Here is a 15,692-nt window from a genome sequence, read left to right on the forward strand (position 1 = left end):
TCATCATCATCATCGTCATCATCCCAATATTATGTTTCCGGATGAAATTCCTTCATTGTACAGTTTATAGTTGTTCCCTCTTTACTTCTCAGAAATCCATTTTTATTAATGTTGGAAGAGGAAATATTATTACTGAAGGGAGCATTCTCCATGCCTTGAGGTAAGTTTGTGTCTTTAAGTTACCAAATTAACATAATAACATAATAACTCAAGTGACAGTTCAGCAAAAATAACCAGCTAGCACGTCACAAACGTATTTCCCCAACCTTTTTGCCTTTGCACTATATTAAACAAGATCAATGTATCGGCACTGTAGACTTTCTGTAACCTTGAATATGTGTACATTAGTTCACTTGATTGACATGAATAATTGTCATCATCTGACATGTATCGTTATAAAAAGCGATCATGAATGTTGTACTCACTTTCACTGAACCATTTTGAAAGATATACCTTTTCTCAGCAATGGTTGGTTATCTGCCGCCATACTTGATGTGTTTCAGACTGAACCATTACCCGACGATAGTCCACTCTGGAAACACCCTCAGGTAGCTACTATGTGTTTTTATATAGACGGGTAGATAAGTACAGGCAGTCTATCTTATTGTGTCCAAAATCACTTTGATTTAATTTATAAACTATTTTATGTAGTGGAGGACAATAAATAACCTCTTTAATTGAACTTTAGATACACGTAATATAGCCTTTAATTTAAGGGGAGATATTGCAGTTTAGTTCATCAGCAGACAATCAGAAGATACATGTATTGCCTCACTCTTTATGGCTTGAAAATAATGTTGCATTTTCTGACAAAAGAGAGGGCTCATATTTTCTAGAGAGGCTATATATTAAGTTGGCTCCTTGTTTATTTTTACACAAAAGGTTGTTTATAAATCCCGGTCGACATAATTGGATGGGAAATGGAGGGTTGCAGTAAACGAGATGTCTGACTGAAAGACAGGCAGTTTGTCGTGATAGGCTATAGCTGGCACATCACTATTTATATGGCACTATCTTTTTGGGGGTTACTGCATCGTGGTTAGCTGTCTGTAACATCATGTCAACGAAAACATTGATAGGTCAATTAACGAATCTGTAAGTTCAATTCGGTGTTTTCAAAAGGGTTTGAACCCACAAACTACGGTATCAGTCACCTAGCGGAGAAGCAATATACGTAACCGCTAGACCAAATCCCCACTCCCATAACCATAAAGAGTGATTCAATGTAGAGAATCTCAAAATATTTACTGTAAACAAGGGTTCAGCCTCTTTTTTACGATGATGGCGCCCATGTGTGCAACAGGCATTTCGGAAAAAGGACATTTCTCTATATCATATTGAAAGTAAGTGTATGCAATCATCTTGCAGACTTTAACAAATTCTGGCGTTGTAAGCATGATGTGGCGATAGACGGTGCCTCTCAACTCAGAATAAGCAATTTTGGCACCTTCCGCCATTCCCCTAGCCACGCTTTCATGCAATATTAGTTTGGCAATGCCACACCTCTGGCAATTGTCTTTCACAGCGACCATATGTACCTCCATTAACATATTTCCATTTTGCTAAAATCGATTTGACATATTCGAGTCCGTAGAACCTTGCCTTCAGCGAATCTATCATACTATACACTGATGCCAGTCGTAGCTGTGTTAACAATATCGCATAATCCTCATTTACACTTTGGACAAGAAAATTTCCAATCGCACCAGCAACTCTGTTTTGTTTTGTCTCTATGGCAGCCACTGAGATGTCATCATTTAGGGCTTGGTCAAAAACGTATCTACAGTAGTACGTCATGGTAGCTAGAGGTACTTTAAGCAAATGGTTGTTGGTTTCTCTTTTATGAACATATCTGCTAACAGTGTAACGACTTCATCACGATGCTGTCTTTGAAACTTGATATACTCCATAGTCAAATATTCGGTTCCAGGACAGTTACCCCTCTGTACAATCACCACCAGACAATTTATTGGCTTACCCTCAACCATACCTTGACACTTACACCAGAAAACTAATAATATTTCTCCCTTTTTCAATTTGGTCCTTTTTTAGTCAAAACCGGGTTGCATTGAAAGTTATACATATCTTAAACTTCTTTTTTACGGGTAGAATGTGCGTTAGATGTTTCATAAAATATTTGCTAATTCCTTCATCACCAACATATAAAATACACTCCGTAACGCGGTTTGAAACATAGATGGTGTCTGTGCTATGTAAAAACAAAATTGAAACAGTATGAAAATAAATACAATGAACCAGACGTCTTTAAATTAATTTTGAAGATAGGGGTAATTGTCCTGGCGGTAAAGGTCTTGTGTGGTAAGTGTCCGAGTGGTGAGTGTCCGACGGTAAACAGCCGGGGGATAAATGGTAGGTGGAAAGAATCCGGGACATTTATGAGGAGAAATGTTGAGAACATGTGCCACAGAAGAAGTAGGTCGTGCGTCGATCGTGAATGCAGATCACCGTTGTCGCGTCACGCTTTATATTGCTTACTGGGTCATAGAAGACATCAACGAAGTATTTATTCTGAACCGTTTTGATCAATGAGGGCGTCACATTTGATATACACAATCATATATTTAGTATGACTTTATTGCTATGACGCCCATGGGTTAATAGACTTGAACCATACTGATATCATTATGATATCGAAATATGAGTACAATACTTACTATATTCTCGCAAAAAAAGTACGTTTTCTGTAATTTGTGTCTTTGTAAACATAGACAATAACTTCCGTGATTTTGTAAACTTGTGCAAGCTACAATGGCACTGGCATCGATTTTAGCAAATGGTACACGTAACGGTGACCTTAATCAAGTTCTGTTGTTTGTCGAAAATGGCTTTCCCTGGGTCATATCGAGTGTTCCAGTTACACCCGCTGAACTCACGAATGTTAAAACGTCTGAACTAGAGTGTCGTGAACGGTCGACCTTCTTTTTGTTTTCCACCTTGTGCACTGCTGACAGCCTCCAAAACGCTTCCGAGGTCGCCATATTTTGCATGCACAAACACGATAACGTTGTACCTCAGCCAGTTGACTATTTTTAGTGACGGGTATTTCCTAGGATTCCACATGATTTCGGAGAACACCACAGGGGGTATTGCATGACAGGGGGTATCGCATACACACGGGTATCGCTTATGTACATTTGTCCGACCGGCAGGTAGAGACCTGGTCAGATAACCTATTCTACCACTACAGTCTCGCCGCCCCCTGACTACCCTAGGTATACATTAGTTCGGTACACAATTTAGTTTCTCACTTTACATAAGAATCACTGAGCAGTCCAGTTGTCGCGTGCCTCCAACTGAAACGAAACATATCTCAAGATGGCATCTACGGAAACAGATTTAGTACCATATGTGACCCCAGTCGAAACTGCGGCGAGATCCTCCGACCCCGACCAGATATTCGAAAAATTTAGAAGAATCGTCACATCTATCGGATTCTTCATGGCAACATTTGCCGAGAGTGAATATTCACAAACGAGGAAAATTTGGGATGTTAAGTTCCAATCTCGGCTGGTGTTGACAAGTATCCTTGATGAAATAGTGGAACTGAGGTGAAGTTCGACTATCCTGAAAATCTTGAAATGTTTTGTAAAATTTTTGGACAAGTGAATTTCATTGGATAAACTGTGCAACAGTTGAGATATATGATTGCCGTCTACTGTTTTAAAACAATGAAAGCGGAACCTCTGACCTTTAGCCAAAGCTATTATTCCTTGGTATATAAAGTGTATAGGTATAAGATTGAAGGGGGGGTTGTGAATTTCTCTATCGCCCTGAATGATAATGTGATATTTGTTATATCCTTAGAGGACAGAATTGTACATTGGCAGGTAGCAAAAAATTAATGATCTCAGTAAATGATTGATTATTCTTTCACTTTTCTATACAACGCATTAAACAGGCATCAGTCGGATAAAGCTATTTGCCTTTCCTAATGCCCTGTTGGAGACAATATTGTTGATATTATGATAAAAGAAAACTTTGCAACCGTTAGAGTGCAAATAACCTTTAATAACCTTACTCTATTAAAAACTTCAGAACCTTTCATTATTTAAGTTTTCCTAAACAAAAGTATACCTAGAGTACATATTATAGAATGTGGATTTGCCACGAGTTAAGCGTCTTGACATGCCTTCTTTTTCAATTACATCATATTTGCAAAGAATGTTGCATTCTTAATCAACAAATACTTTATACTTTGACAACAGAATTTTCCGGAGAAGGGCTGTAGACTCGCTCTGGTGTTTCAAGAAGGAGTATGAATTCATGGCTATGGACATTGATACTTTTCTGGAGGAAAATAAGTTGACAAGGTACAAAAGTTCGTTCGAAGATGAAGGGATCGACTTTGCTAAAGAATTGTTCGACGAAGAGAACATAAATATTGATAATCTCAAAGGTGTCATGAAAGCAGCTCCTTACAAAAGACTTAAGGAGAAACTCCGTGAAGTAGGTGGGTATCAAGTAATTTCATTCATTACACATAACACATAACAATTTTACTGGCTTCCGTACCGTCGATATTGTACCATGAAGCATTACTAAGGAGTAGCATACTGGCAGTGTACCTTAAAATACAGTTCACTGTATAATGAATTTTTTTGTTGTCCGATGGTGTGTGGTTTTGGCCGTGTCCCCAGTAATTCAGTTCACTGTGATAAGTAGTTATCTTCATTGTTATTCACCGTCTGTGACTATTAAAGGTCGATGTCCATTCAATATTACTCTATAGTGTCACAACTACGTAAAGTGACTGAAGTGTGTATAGGCAACCGTTTTTATAGCTTGTTCCATTTTAAATAATATACTTCAAAGGAATTATGGCTCGTTTGAAATAGTTCTTGAGTTTTCTGTGTTGGCGGAATTTCTCAACCCTTTTTAGCAAACGTGTTCAAACACGCGAGCTAATGTCGTAACGATGTCTGTGTGTCTCTTGTGGTGTATGTGAGTGTCAGATTTGGTAGACAGGTACTATATGACTGTGTAGTGAAGCATTTGGTAGTGTGAAGTTAATTAGCGGTTAATTTGCATTTTAACTAGTGTGACTATCAAAGGTCGATTGTCGTCTGTGAAAATTTCATAAAATTTTGTGCAGTATTTCTTGATATATGTCGACACTGTTTTATACTGTCTCCATAGGGAAACCATTATATTAATAAAATGATATGCCATAACGTCATTAATTCGCAATCCAAACTAAACAAAATCTAATCAGTTCTTGCAAGTAGCATATGGTACCTGTCTACTAAATCTGACTTGAATCTGTTCAGACGTTTTTGAGTTATCGTGTAAACAGACAGACAGACACACACATACACACACACCTACACACACACACACACACATGGACAGACAGGCATCGCTATAACATTAGCCCACTTGTGTGAACACGTGAGCTAAAAACGCTTACTCCAAAATTCAATAATGTCATAACATTTTTATACAGCTAAATCAAACAATACAAACAAAGATAGAAACATGTTCGAAAAACAGACATGTCATAGAAGACATCATACTGGAGAACACTCCCACAAGAGCCCTGGCAATCAAAGTCTGTGTTCAGCAGAAAATTACATATTTTTTTTTAGGGCTGCTTTAATCGTAGGTCTTTTTATTAAATTCTTGCTATTTTTATCATATTATGTAAAAGATATTATTGGTTTTCCAAGCCCTGATTGAAGATTCGCCCCGCATTTGATTCTAAGATCTGAAAGTGTTATTTCTTTATTTACTTATTTATTTATTTATTTATTTATTTATTTATTTATTTAGTTGTTTATTTATTTGTTTGTTAGCTTAGTTATTTATTTCTTTATTTTTTTCTTAGTTATTTTGTTATTAATATTTCTCTCGATTGCCAAAGACCTCAATGTTGATTTTCGCTATTCAGAGAAAAGGGAGAATTTCCTGAAAAACGGAGTGGAAAGAAAACTGGAGGAAGCTTGGACTGTCTGTCAGGGAAACGCAAAGGCAGCGGATGACAGACTAATAGAAGCATTGGAATGTTTAAAAACAAATGCCAACCAAGTGATGGGCTCGATAGACGGTGAGGAGATAAGAGACGACCTCCGCGAACGTCAAAGTGACGTAGAAGAGCTTTCCACAGAAACTGTGATCAGATACTTTGGATTAGGAGTTTATAAAACTCTTACGGAAAAAGTTGCATCTTTACAAACGCTATGGTAAACAAGGGCAAAATGGCTGTTGCCGGTAAACAGTTGCCTGGTGTCATAAATGCCACAGAGGGTAAGAATCTTTTTTTTTTTATTCCATCATGATATTAGTAAAGGGTCCGTAATATGATCACAATACTTCAGCACCTTGAAAGGAAATATTGAAATTTCTCGGGCTATTCCTTTACTGAATATTTAACTTTCGGGGTATTCCAAAATAATACAGGGAATTTTTTTTGTTTGCCAATTGTTGTACTCTGTTAACGGGTGAGGATTACAATTTACACCATAGTTATGTTCTGTCTAACCAAAAACAATTTCCAGAAAAAACAACGATACATGTGTTTGACCTTACTGTAGTTGGCAAACACAATATGTAATTTATATTAATTGAAGGGCCGACAGAAGACCTGTAAATTTATGAAGCTAATGTTAAAATTATTCCATGGTATTATTCGCCTTGTTGACAGACTTGAAAATGGCAAATACCAAGCAAAGAGAAATGGAAACAAAACTTACCCAGAATTGGCAAAATCACATGAAGGACACCATTGTAAACTGGAGGACGCTGATAAAAGATTTACAAAAACTTTTAAAACTGCTGAAGCAAGACGTTAAAGCTGTACATAACCCAGAAACAAGTGATTTGCTTTTACACTTTGAAGATGCAAAGAAATATATCGACAAATTTGATAAAGAAACTGATAAGTTAGAAGAAGAGCTCAAGAGATTAGTTACCCAATAATACCACAATTTTAACTGATGTTAACGTGCTTGGTTTCCTACGAAATGAACGTTACTTCGTTTAAACTGCGTCGCTCTATTGTCGAAAGCGGAAAACGATGATATCCATTGTTTTTTACTTTTGTAATATTTTTGTAAGTTTATATTTCCTAATATCGGAAACATCTGTAACTTTTATTATATCCCGGCAAATTTAACATCATGCAGGAAATTCTATGTAAGGAAGAGCGTATTTTCAAATCATACGCTTGTGAAATTTCGAACTGTTTCTTGGAAGATTCGACAATATGTAACAGCGAATCGAGACTCTGTTTTCAAGTTTATAGTTATCGAGCGGATTGCCACTCACGTTGTTTGCACGACCAGAATCGATTAATGTTAGCACGTTTAAAGTTCATGAGGTCACAAAAATTATAGACAAGTTACGTATTTTTACATGAATTTGAGATATCGGTTTTCATATTAAAGGTTTAGAAAGCTGATTTCTAATTATAATCAGCCTAATAGAGAACGTTAAATGTTTTAGTCAGCAACGTGACTGTTGATTTTGTTAGTATAACAGAACAGATAAAAAATCTGAAAAGTTTAGTTTCATTCCACTGTCACCAACGTTAATTCAAACTTCCACACCTACTCACACGTTTGAAAAGCCAACCGGATATCCCAGAAAAGTTAAGTACATAACTTCGTCAACAGAATATTTTCGGAGTCTATCATGATCTATGCATTATACATGTGCCTGAATCAATTTCTATCGATTGTTTTTAAACGTGTCGCATTATTTACAACAACATATTTTACTTCTAATATTTTTTTCCATTACTTTCTTTCGACTTTATGATTTGAATTCAAAACGGCACACTGTCTTACTAGCTTACTTAATTATCAATTCGACTCTCACATCATGTCAGCAAATGTATCAGTTTTGTTTATCGGCTTTGTCATTGATTTATTCCCTTGCTCGACCTGAAAGGTCGATATATGGGCCAAATGACAGGATCATGGGATAAGTCTTTGCTAAGCGTTCGTTTGAAAGGACAAGACAAACAATGAAACGTTTCTTTCTATGTATTCGGCTACAAAGCCTGTAAGTAATAAAAATACTGAAAAGGTTTTTTTTTCAAAATTGTCCAATATTTTGATGTTTCGCAGTAAGATTACGTACAGGAAGGTACAGCTCTAGAGATAACAACTTGCATGATAATTAAAGGCACAATAGTTGTATCTTTTAGCAATATTTTTGTGATTTTAATTTCAAACTAAAACAAGTTCGTGTGAATGTACTCATTGAGGGGTGTTTATATAAGTATTAAAACTGTCCAATGGGAGAGCATGTGCAATTTTGGGCAGGATAAATAATAAATGTTTGTCAAAACAAAAAAACGGCGCCCTCATGCAAATAAAGCAAAAACCACTGTACTGTATGCAATATATGCATTGGAATCTTCACAAGAACAACAGTATAGTCAGATATAATGCATAGTGCTGGATGTTTTGCACCGGTACATCATGTGCTTTGTTTTCTTTGTAGCAGTACCAGTTTTATAAAAATGGCGGGAAATCAAAATGATGGTTAAAATATAAATTTACTTGTCAAATTTTCAGTTGTAAAATACTGTATCCTCTAATTTTGTAGAATTAAAAGAAACCCAGCGAAAATAGAAAGCCTTTTTTCAGGTCAACAAATTCCACGAGTTACAGCTACAGGACCTTTACAGTGAAGCAGCTTCACATGGCCCAAACACTTGCATATCGGTTTAAGGTGGAAGAGTGTTAAACCGTGGCCACTTAAGTGTTGATCAAGGCTACTTGATGTAGACAGAAATTCTGCTCATATAAAGAAAAAAACAGACCCTGCCAGTGAGAGCTAACAAATGGCAGCCAGTCTCTTCTCGATAATTAGTTTATTGAGGCAACACATGTTTATGAGCTCACTACTATAGCACCAAGTAAAATTGCATGTTGCATGCAGACAGCGTATCTTGGGAAATAGAAATAAACAAGACTTGTACATGGACTAGTGCATGATAATGTTTATTACATTGTATCTAAATATTAAACACAGGATGCCAATCCTAAACTGTCATTTACAACCCCAGACAGAGATAGTTTTGCCTTTGCACAAGCAGAATTTTTGTCTGTATCAAGAAGCCTTGATCAACACTAAAGTGGCCACGGTTTTAGTTCCTATCCCTGTAGTTCCTAAGATACATTGAAGGAGGATACAGATTATTGACGGTCAGAAAAATAGCTTGAAGATATTTAAAAATTTGGCATGGGGTATACTATTAGCCGCTAGAAATGAATCCTAAATTTGCTTTAGTTTCTGAGGAGCAATGAAGTAATAAGGTCTAATGTTATGTTAAGTCATCCAAAATATTTAACAAATGTATTTTTTTATCGTAGCCGCAGAACGTTCAATCTTAACCGCAATCTTATATTCATTGTGCAAAATCAAAATACCTCAGCAACAACAGGGGCTTGATGTCTCGTTTCTATTTGGTAGTGATAAGTGTCGGACACATCTAAATCTGGGTTGGCGACACTCACTACAGCGCACTAATTTTACAGGGAAGTGTATATACATATAGGCCTTGTACAGTATTATATATTGATATCGTGAATATCACGACAGATGATATGTTAATATTTAATTTGATTTGAAGAAGCTTCTGTTACGTTAATAGAGCAGGTATTATCTACTGTACTTTAAACTTGCAACCCGCCAACTGCATGGTGAATAAATTGCAATTTATCAACATTTCTCTCCGTGATGGAACTTCACGAATGTTTTACTTGTTTTCATGTTTACATTAAAGCATAGTGCAGGTATTGACACGAAGAATCCCTAACAGGATTCATGCAATAGTTATTTTATATACATGCATATGCATCGAATAATACATGTCAGAAGCTGTCTCGTGACTTGGAAATGCTACAAAGGGAAATCCCGTCTTCTGAGAATAATTTCTACGAGAGTCATGCTTCAATCGCGACTGTGCGCATAATTAAGCTTCGGATTTAGACGTCGAGCTTAGCTTCTTTTGGGCAAAGTTGTCCTAGATAGTAAAAGGGGACCTGGGGGTCCTCACGCAACAACACTGTCTATGAAGTTTTTTACAATAGATTGATTTTGATATTGTTTTATGTCATTTCGAAGTTTCTATGACTGTTCACCACAGGGCCATCAATGGTAGTCTAATTGCGAAAAAAGGCGGTGACGTCAGCAATATTATTTAAAATTCATGCATTACAACTAATAACTTAATCAAGGGTGTTAAATATAAAAAGCTTGGCAAATATTACTTATCAGCTGGGACAGCACAAAACTCTTAGTCTCTAGAGAATTTAGTGTAAACAGACACACTGATTATATCTAGAAGATATCACAGAACAATATCTGACTTCTATTGATATGCTAATTGCTTCAGAACATTCCAGACCAATTAAACTCAGGTCACGTTTGGGAGAATGCCCTTCATAACACACACCTCTTCAAACATACCGCTCTTCAAAAAAAAAGAAAATGTTTCATAGAAATCATCTTTATTTTTGCACATATGATATTTAAAATGAATAGCAATAAACTCTGAATACGAGAGAGACAGTCTGCAATAAAATTTCTCTGCCCTTGATATGGCTAATGTCAAAGTTAACTCAAGGACCTGTAACATTAAACTCCATCATAACTATATCTACTTTTTGCCTTTTAATTTCTCCTCGTAAGCCTCGAAAATTTCCAGGTGAAATCACAGGGTTACATGTCTGCATGTTTTGAGTTATATTTTCTGGTCAAGTCAGCGTCATCCATGTAATCACACATTACAGCCTGCAACTAAGGCTATTATGTAGATTGCTGGTGTTTGGATATGATATGAATTTTAGCCAACCAATAAGTTTCAAGCTTCAAAGACGCTGTACACTGCCTACAAATTTCTATAATGCTACTGGACAAACTGGTCCATGCCTGATGCCTACGCAAGCAACATCTTTCATGACTTACAACTGTACAAAAGCTTTGAAAACTGGCTACGTGCCTTCCTTGTTCGAAAACAAATTTATGCATAGTGTTGCAAGGCTGCCCCTTCTCCCTCCAACACCAACGTCAATACTGCACAAAAAAAAACCTTTAAATGGCTAGATACATTGAAGTTCACGTTTTCAAACCATTGATGATAGTACTGCCAAGTTGGCCCGCTTTGCAACCTGGTATTCTAGTTAAGTGAAATCTATATCTAGCTCTTAACATTTAAATGTTTGTTATCCTTTATCGGACACACTAAACTTTTATTTCCTTCAAAAAACTTCCAACCAAAAGTTTGCCTGTGAAATTATATACAACAAGCTTTAAAATAAACTCTTTGAGTGGAAGTCCAATACAGTATAATCGTAAAAAATTGAAAGCCTGAGTATCTGTAGCACATTTTACTCACCAGCAACTTGAAATGTGAAGTTGACATAATTTCGGATATCTCCTGTTATTACAAGAGAAATTATACTATGATCGATAGGGTGTGCTGTCTCAATTTCTATCAAAATATGTGCAGAATTGCCAGCAGAGCAAATTCAAAAAAGGTGACTGATTTAATCAGCTGGGCAATTTTGTTATGTTCGCTATCATATGTTTGTTGAAATTGCACACTAAGGTGTTTTAACCAATTTAAAGGGAGAAGTTCACTAAAGCTCCTTTATGAATATGTGCTAACTTTTGTGTCACTTATTCTGGAAAAGTCAGTTTCGCTAATTGCAACTGAGTTTTTCAAACCATGGATAACAATAGTGGGGAAGTTGCATTTTAGGGCTTCATTGATTCGAAGTATTTTGAATCATGGGAAAAAGCGCCAGGCTTGGCGTTTTAATTACCGTATAACGTGATATGGCAGGGGCCACCATCGGATGGGTATGGCATTGTCCACTCGCTCATGTTCACAACAGGTTGTGGGTACTAGCATAACATAAACCACAGTTGAAGATTTGTCGTCGAGGTCGTACCTATAATAGTACAACAGTAATCAAGTGACACATAAAGAAAAGTTGCATTATACACTAAAAAGAATACATGATGGTGTAAAGGGTCTGATTTCCTGAGAATTTCAATCTGTATTGACAATTTCTTACACAAATTGTCTATATGAGCAGGAAATGTCAGAGCATTATCAATTTCAATGCCAAAAAATATGGGTAGAACAGTGAAGATATTTACGTAATATTGAGTTATATTGCAGTCGAGTTAAATGAGTGACTTTCGGACGAGGACCAACAATTATGCAATTTTGCTTCGTGGTGTTTTAAGAGACATAGAATAATTTGAAACCCATGCAGACACCTAAACATCCTCTTGCATTTTCCATTCAATTTCAGTACCGTATTGCCTGATACACAATTTTTAGGCCATCAACAAATATGCCCCAATTGTCAATATTAAGATTGAGAGGGGTATCATTTAAAAACTATTTGTGGATCGGCACAATTCTGGCAATCGGGAAAAGTGCCCTTTACGATTACAATTATTGATAAGGCCAAAGTAATGAAATTGTTTTGTTTGCGTCCACTCTAAATGAGAAAAGGTACGCGTCTAACAAGACCATAAACACAATGTAATTTGATTGCAGCAAATATAAAATTGTATAAAAAAAATAGTTCAGAAAAGCTAAGCGATGATGTACTAAAATTTCCTATTCAAATACACTATGTCTGTTTTTCATGAAAACCTAAAAAAAACTAAGCGGGTGGGGACACAAAACAAAGAATTTAATTGCTTTGGCCTAACTTGTAAATGCTAGTATAGCAGATTCTGCAATACTATGATATATACACTATGTCTGTTTTTCATGAAAACCTAAAAAACCTAAGCAGGTGGGGACACAAAATAAAGAATTTAATTACATTGGCCTAACTTGTAAATGCTAGTTATAGCGGATTCTGCAATACTATGATATATACACTATGTCTGTTTTTCATGAAAACCTAAAAAACCTAAGTGGGTGGGGACACAAACAAAGAATTTAATTACTTTGGCCTAACTTATAAATGCTAGTTATAGCAGATTCTGCAATACTATGATATATATACACTGTAAAGTTAAGTGTTAAAGGATAGAACACCAATTAAACGCCTTTTTGTAACACTTTTTGAACGCGTCTAGACGTTCAGAAAGTTAACACTACGTGTTCAACCAACGTTCAATTTTTGAACACACGTGTGCAGATTTTGAACGCTACGTGTTCATCAGACATTATATTGAACACTATGGTGTTCCATATCTGAACACTGGCACACATGAAATGTGTTCAAACAATTGAACGCATTTACGCGTTCAAAGGGCTGTAACACTTTTTGAACGCATGGACGCCGTTCAACGATAAGTGTGTTAAAGGCTAGAACACATGATGCGCGCTTGTTGAACACCGTTAATTTTGGGCGTTCAGGGGGGTGTTCAAGCCTTGAATTAACATTACAGACCACTGATATTCAGTAAAATTATTTTATTCTAAAAATACACAAAGCATTTCTAGAGTAAAATACAATAGTTTACTGTAAAATAGGCGAGTAAACATTGCCAATTTCTATGTAAAGTTTGTCAGGGGAAAAAACCAACGGTGTTAAACCCTTCTATCAAAAACATAAAAAATATGAACAAAGTAATGACAAAACAGGTTTTACTTAAATATTGTGGATTACGTTTTAAGGTTCATACTTGTTTAAAATGTACAAAAAATCATCTGAAAAAGCTCAAAATTTGGCTTACTTATTGTGTTGAAAACACGTATATGTATGGAATGCATACTTCATTGTTTTAAGATGGTTTCTTAAAGACATTTCCTATTGTATAGACAATTGTAAATTTTGAAGAAAAAAAGTTAGTCAAGGCTTCTCTAGTGCACATGGTATATAGTTGTCCACATTAAAGTAAACACAACATGTCAAGTTGTCAAAGTGTCACAGTACGGCACAACATGCAGAAAGTGGGGAAAGTTGGTCCTTGGCAGGGAAAAACCTATTTCCTTGTCCAACAAAGTCCTTCATGAACAAAAAGATTTGTTTGTTTGTAATATCTTTAAATAAACAATGAAATAAATCGGTGACATTTCAAAAATCCACTTCTCAGAAATTAAAAACATATTCGTAAAGACCTTTCAAATTCTGGTGTACATTGCTATTAATTTTTATACAAATGTTTTTACCAAAAGTGGTAAAAATCACCCTTAAAATAAAAAAAATGTAGATTTCATCATAATGTGAATATATCACATTCTGGTAATCCCTCATATCTTAAAAATGTCTGAAATGTTTTAATGTCTTAAAAATACAAAGTTCTAAATTGATGCATAATTTGAACAATTTGAAAAAGGCTATCAGTAAAGATCTATGTTCTAAATATCAAAGCAGTTCAATTAGCAGTTTTGAAGAAGATTTTTTAAATTATTTTTGACCAAAAATGACGAAAATTGCCATGAAATATAAAAATTTGAATATTTCATCACAACTAGCACAAATTTGACTGGGGTCATTCTTAGGGACATGTTTACCAAATATTGAAGACGTCAGTAAAAGAGAAGAAGATTTTTGCCAAAAATAGCAAAACTAGCCTCAAAAATATAAATTTGCATCGTTCATCATAATTTGAACATATGTGATTAGGGTAATCCCTAGGGACCTGTAATCCAAATATTAAAGGATTCGTACAGGCTGTTTTGAAGAAAAACCTTGGGATGTACAAATTTGAGGACAATGCTACACATCCACCTATTTAGCGAACAGCAAAGCTATAAACCAGTTGCTAAGAACAAGAGACTGTTGAGCTACAGTACAAAATTCTCTGAGGTTTGGTAGCATGCTATGATCAACCAAATTTTTTAGGGGCATCATCAGATGCAAGGGGGAATGAAAAATTGAAGCAGAAAGTGACAGAAAATTCAGAGTGAAAATTTCAGAAAATTCAGTAATTCAGAGTGGACATTTTTACTCTGAATTTTCCGTCGCTTTCTGCTTTAATTTTTCATTCCACCCTTGCATCTGATAAAGGAGACTACAGGTCTGTGAAAGCTTATTCTCCGGCAACATTTAGTTGATCATAGCATGCTACCAAAGCTTAGATTAATTCAGAAAAAAATACAGAAACTTATCAAAATTCAGTTACTGACCCTTGGAAGTTTAAATCTACATTAGAGATGAACTGAGGTTATCAAGCTTGTTTCCAGACAGCTACCTGTACACTCATCTTCTTCATTATCTGTACCACCAGCTTCTGTAACAACTCTTCGATTTTTCAGTTAAATTCAACGTTTTACATCCTGAAAATAATGCAACAATAGGTAATATGGCGAGATGAGACTTTAAATGAAAGACAAGTGGCTGATTAGGTTAAGGAAAAGGGGAGACTTTCATATATACAGTGCCTCTTTTCAATACTGTTACAAAATATTGGCTTCTTGTCATCAACTGATTAAAATAAAAAAGTCAAACTCTCATATGCTGAAACAATATAGTGTATACTCTAAAATGTTCAATTGATTTTTTACATGCGATTGTTTCTACTAAAAGACATGTGTCAGCTGTGATTAATCAGCGGTACTATGCAAGGCGTATCGATCGCACTCAGGTCAAGGGTTATCGCTACAGTTGTGTTGCGATGACCCTTGACCCGAGTGAGATTGATCGATATGCCATGGCCAAAAGTACCACCGCGTATTCAAAGCTTGTTGTTGGTATACTAGCCACTGAAAAAAAAGGTTTCTTCACGTAGTTAAGCTATTT

General features: G+C 35.8%; 1 long non-coding RNA gene across 1 annotated transcript in view; it reads left to right on the forward strand.

Annotated features, from left to right (window-relative positions):
- The first annotated feature begins 470 nt into the window (after nucleotides 1–470).
- LOC139124946 (uncharacterized) overlaps nucleotides 471–15,692 on the forward strand; it is a 477,972-nt gene continuing 462,750 nt past the window's right edge. Inside the window, exon 1 of the long non-coding RNA XR_011550101.1 lies at nucleotides 471–548. This is a non-coding gene — a long non-coding RNA (uncharacterized lncRNA). The remainder of the gene's footprint in view (nucleotides 549–15,692) is intronic.

Source organism: Ptychodera flava (assembly GCF_041260155.1).
Source record: "Ptychodera flava strain L36383 chromosome 23 unlocalized genomic scaffold, AS_Pfla_20210202 Scaffold_24__1_contigs__length_23054250_pilon, whole genome shotgun sequence".
Classification (NCBI taxonomy): domain Eukaryota; kingdom Metazoa; phylum Hemichordata; class Enteropneusta; family Ptychoderidae; genus Ptychodera; species Ptychodera flava.